The sequence below is a fragment of the Helianthus annuus genome, chromosome 16, assembly GCF_002127325.2.
Source record: "Helianthus annuus cultivar XRQ/B chromosome 16, HanXRQr2.0-SUNRISE, whole genome shotgun sequence".
In the NCBI taxonomy this organism is placed as follows: domain Eukaryota; kingdom Viridiplantae; phylum Streptophyta; class Magnoliopsida; order Asterales; family Asteraceae; genus Helianthus; species Helianthus annuus.
Window position 1 is genome coordinate 150,446,932 of NC_035448.2, and position 5,885 is coordinate 150,452,816.

A 5,885-nucleotide genomic window follows, 5' to 3' on the forward strand; every position below is an offset into this window, starting at 1 on the left:
AAGTTCTCAGATCATTTATTATTTGAAAATTGGAATATTGATGAACTACATAGCTTACTCAATTTTTTCTTCTCAAATATTGATATTTAAAAAAACCTAATGACATCAAACAAGCAATAATAATAGTTAATCAAAAATTAAATTATTAAACATTGTGACACAGCCTAATGAATGCATGAGAAATACCAACATCGCTAGAAAAGGGTTTCTCTAATAACAAATAATGATATCTAGCAATAGGAATCAATTACATGAATTTCTTATATGCAAAATTTGTTATAAATGCTAGTATAACCCTAGTATAAATACCAAATGTTGTTTTTATAATCATGCTATAACAATAATAATACATTGCATTATAGATTGTATACTTTATTTAAAACTAAATCACGTGATGTTTCCAATGAGCACTACACACATAACTCATTTATATCTAATTGTGTAAAAGTCCTTTGGCATGCTATATATTAACAATGACTAATGAAAATAATTAATTACGATCCACATTATAACTCATTTATATCTAATTGTGTAAAAGTCCTTTGGCATGCTATATATTAACAATGACTAACGAAAACAATTAATTACGATCCACATTAATATTTTATCTTTTTTTACGGCCAACAAGCAAATAATTTCAGTTAAAGGAATAAAAAAGGACTTCACTTGGGGTTTAACAGAAAAAATGTATATATTATGTCCTTGATTGAGTAGTAAAACTGTATGAGATAAGACTAGTAAAACTTTATGAGATAAGATATTCTTTTCGATCAATTAAAAAGCATAAAACTTTTTTTTAAATAAATTATCATGGTATAATTAATTATAGTGTAACAAAAAAAAATATCTCACGTATACATATCTGTCATGTTAATTTGAAACTATGATTTTAACATATCATCATTTGTTTACTAGTAAATAAGCCCACTTTTTTTTTTTTTTTACTTTCTACAATAATAAATTATGTAGTTCCATATAATCGTAAAAGTATCACAAGGGTCTCAATGCTATAAATATAATATCTTACCATGCAAATATTTCAAATATTCATATATAACATCTATCTGATCCAACTTTATGAATAAGATACCAACTCATCAATATAATCAAAATCACCATAACAAGAAGCAAATTTAATTAAATCCAATTACTTGGTGTATGCTCTTGTATTTCTATGCAACCATCTAAATTCATTTTTTTACCACTGTGTTCATATATTCTTATCCAAGCACTAAAAATAAATTAAGAAGTAGCCTACATATTGTTCATTAAAATAAAATAACGAGTAATACCGTATCTAATATGAATGGGTAAATTTTTTAACTATATCTTTTATGTATGCACCGAAATCAATATTTTGGGGTATATGTCCTCAATTCATTTTTTGTCTTATCAATAAATTAAAATATACTAAATAACAAAATATCAATATTTTTTTGCACTTAGAAATATATTATATCAAAAACTGAAACTTATATAGTCCTCTAAAATTATAAATACAACGGTATAATGTCTCCATTATTTAAATAATCTTTTGAGATTGATATAAATTGAATCAAAACAGAGATTTAATTAAATAGTTAATTTTTTTTTATTATTTTTTTATTTTTTTATTTTTAAAAAAAAAATAATAATAATAATCTTTGAATTCGTTGTCCCATACAACAAACTCACATTTCCAAATTAAAATTCAATTCAAATCAATATAATATTATAATTCGTCAATGCATATCAACAGGATGTGTATATGTATTATGAGCAATAAGTTTTTATGTTGTTACCTTATTTGCCACTTGAGATAGGTTCATGATTGCGGAATGAAACGCCCCGTCAAACGAGCGATGGGTGGGATGTTGGTGATAGCTCTTGTCAAGTGAGACTCGCAGTTGGTGGCTCCAGTAGGCAATATTAACTTGAACAAAACAATAGAGAATCGCTACCGCTATGGTTTTTTTCGACAAAAGCACCGTCGTGCTGATAACGTGTTGTAAAACAATGGTCTATTAGCTACTAATATATAATTATATAAACATGAGAACAAAACTATAAAATCATGTAGTGAATAGAACATGGAGAATTCTTATTCATTAATCAATCTTCACCATTTACAAATGCCTCTATATATTTAGGCATATACATTAATACAAAAGAAAATGAAGAGATATGAGTTATGTATGTGGAGAGTCACCATATAAATGACTCATTCATAACACTCCCCCTTGACTATCCACATGCTTTTAATACACTTGGTGATACTGCCTCATTAAAAACCTTGCTAGGAAAACCCAGTGGGACAAAACCTCAGCTAAGGGAAAAAGAGTGCAGCACGTATTTTCTTATTCTGATACTTCTGGATCAGATATATTGCCTCGTTAAAAACCTTTTGACATCTTCTAAACCTTTTCAATCTAATTTTTTTTATTTCAACCTCATGTTTTTTCAAACGAGCATAGTTAATAGATTTTCTAATATAAAAGTTGAAATTTACCTTTTTTCATTTAATAACCATAAATCCTATTAATATCTCTCATGCAAACTTCCAACTGAAATTAGTCCATTTCTAATGAGAATTCCTATCGTAGCTACATATATTCAACTATAGCTTGCCACCTTCCACAGTACATTCAATGTTAGCTTAGTTATCAACTATACTATTTAATTCAAATTACCTCATGTGAAATTAGTTTTTTTTCTCTTCTTATTAAATGTTGATGTAGAAAATGTTCACACGTTAACAATTTTCACAAGTAATTTTAGCATGATAAAGGTCTTGAATAAATTGTATGATTTATTGAAAGAAAGAGATGCTAAAGCGAATTCATGAACTAATCACTTTACTAGATTTTTATGGTTGCTCAACTATTATGGTGTAAGCGATTAGCAAAGTAGGGGCAGGGCACAAAATAACCACGAAAAATCAATTGGCTAACAATTAGACATAAGCGATTACATTCAAGTAAAATTAACTAATAAAACAATCAAGCAAATTAGGCTCGATGCATAATTAAACAAGATAAAATAAGTTCTTACGGTCTAACTCTTAACAAAGTATAGATCTAGCATAATAATCAAATAACATAAACTATAATATTAATTAATAATCAAGGAACAGTAATCAACTAACAAAATACAGAAATAACAATTACTATTCAAAGATAACATAAGATTCAAAGCGATCACCTTCAAGCTGGCAAAATAACTAACTGATTGAACATATCCCGAGGCCCGAAGCAATTATCTTATGCTTTAGACCTTCACGACAGATTACACAAACTACAAATTTGAAGCTTTTCCAAAGATCGGCGATGATTGATGAACAATTCGAAGTTATTAGAGAACTGATTAGAGGCTATTACACAAGACTGATTTGAAGCTATTACGCTGAATCGATAAGATCAAAATTTTAGAAGCCGTGTTTAACTAAATGGTCGACACTTTATTTTGGTTTCCATACTCACTCAATAGTTTCTTTATTTAGGTAAACTCAATAAAGATTAGCCAAGCCCAAATATGTATATAACTAGGAATTAGTACCCGCCGCAATGCGGCGGAGTTCTTACATGCGAGCAATGTCGTTGGACCCATAAGCCTGGGCATAAGCAGCCTCAAGAGCTCCAGTGGTGCTGCATAATAAATATTGTTATTTAAAGTTATCGAAAAAGTAGTTCACAAGATTAGAGATATTTACCTGAATGTCCAGCAGGATCCACAAGATCCTTGATTCTTGACTGGGCTCACAATTCCTGTTTTCCTCCAATCTTGCTGCAACACACATGACAAATGACAAGTAAGTAAGATAGATAGATAGATAGATAGATAGATAGATAGATAGATAGATATATATATAAAGGTAGGTTGATCATCTACCATGAGTGGGATGACAACATCAGTGAGTTTGTGAAGCTGCTCCTAGTTTGTTTTTGCTGAATTCTTCCCATGTCATATCAGCATATTCTGTTCCAACCAGCAACTAACAAAATCATATTTTGGTCTCCAACAACTTAGTAGGTGGAACCAGTAACATAGGCTAAATTGACAAGTCAAACCCCACATCACATGGCTAATGACTAATAGGCTAAAATCAAACCGCACACGGCTAACTAAGTGCTTATTTACTAATCATCAATGTAAAAAGGGAACTCTGCTAGCCTACAATCGCTAGTGGCAGAAATAATTACATAGTTGAAAAAACTCACCGTTGACTCCAAGGGTATAGGATAGCCCCTTGTTGTTGTGCGATCTAATCGTCTCCAAACTTTCAGCGAAAATTGAGTACATGTGCTTCATTTCGTCACTACTCTGGTACTTCCTTTACCGAAAAACTGAAATATTAAACATAGTCTCAATCATCTCCCAATGAGTTGATCTATTCGAAAAGAAGACATGCAAAAGAAGACATTGGTTAAATCGGTTTTCCGGTTCGATCATACAACATAATGGTTTATTTTGTTCCTTTTCAGATCATGTCCTATTAATTATAACACATATGAAGTACTAATTAGCAGTGAAATTAAACTAAACAAATAACCTAAAACCGAAACATTGGTTAAATTATTTTTTTTGGTTATGGTGCGGTTCGATCATAGTTGATAAAGATTTATTTTTGTTACTTTTCATGAATTAAGGTTGAGATCATGTTCAATTAATTATCCACACATATGAAGTACTAATTAGCAGTAAAAATAAAGAAACCCTAAAACCCTTTATCCCAATAACAATTCCATTCACTTAAATTAATTAAATTAGAAATTTTTTAACAAAATTCATAAAAAAATAGACTTTTTTCTTAAAATGAACAGGCAACCAAACAGGGCAAATTACTAACAATATATCTTCTATAAAAGGGATTATTTGTAGTCCTTAATTGTAATCAAGATTCAAGATTTAAAAAGCAAGAATCTTGAAACCAACATACACATTCGTAACCCTAAATTATGCACAACACATAACACCAGCAACCAAACACCATTCTACATAACAAGAACTCAAATTTTGCAATAAAGATAAACAAACTCAGATAAAATTAACCACAAATCTATCAAACCCAACTGTAAAAACTAAAAATTGATGAAAAATCAGTCACCTTTATCCACCCCAAGATCAATCTGCTTGCAAAAGTTCAACTGCCACTAATTTTTTTCCCTCAAATATAAGAAAAAGATGCACATAATCATGAGAAAGAGAGTTAAATATGTCGTCTTTTGAATATAAAATGAATAAACTTGAATAGAAATTGAAACTTTTCAACATACCTGAATTGGGTGACCGGAAACTTGTTGAAAACTCGCCGGAACCCTAGAAAATCCACGATCATCAGTCATCTAACCACACATAGGGTTTGAGATCATCGCCTGATGAGACGATTCAACCACCCTACGCCATCGACGCCGTTAATCGCCACCAGATTCTTCATCAACTAATACGTGTCCTTGCTGCTGGAGATACGGTGTCGGTGGCTGTGCCGGTGGCGTTGCCGATGGAGGTGAAGCTGATACAGCAGTGGTGGCGGATGGTTCTTTCTCTGGACTGTGTGGATGTGGATTTGGGGTAAAAAGAAAAGATGAAACACGTGTATATAGCTGACAAGAAAAATGTAAAAGAAAAATCAAGTTTTTTTTTGAAACACTCCCTAAGCTCATGTTACAACCCACATATGCACAAAGTAGTTGCTTCTTTATATAGGTTTTAATATTATAAAATGAAACAAGATGAGGCCCTTTAGAAATAGTGGCGCTAAACTGCCGCTTTACTTGGATTTCCCTCTAGCCGGCCCTGTAGACTGCTTTCACAAGCTATTCCTACTAAAGTGACCATTTTCGATCTTCTTTCGCAACACCTTTTTTCTACTAGGACATGTATTACAAGCAAACATTATGTACATGTGT

At 31.0% G+C, this 5,885-nt stretch overlaps 1 long non-coding RNA gene across 1 annotated transcript; it reads right to left on the reverse strand.

The window, feature by feature from the left end:
* Positions 1–3,502: 3,502 nt before the first annotated feature.
* Positions 3,503–5,098, reverse strand: LOC110914936. Its single transcript, XR_002578647.2, has 5 exons — positions 5,084–5,098; positions 4,197–4,322; positions 3,868–3,954; positions 3,689–3,762; positions 3,503–3,623 (listed from the first exon to the last, which is right to left on the reverse strand). It is a non-coding gene; the product is annotated as an uncharacterized LOC110914936 (long non-coding RNA).
* Between the last annotated feature and the right edge of the window lie 787 nt (positions 5,099–5,885).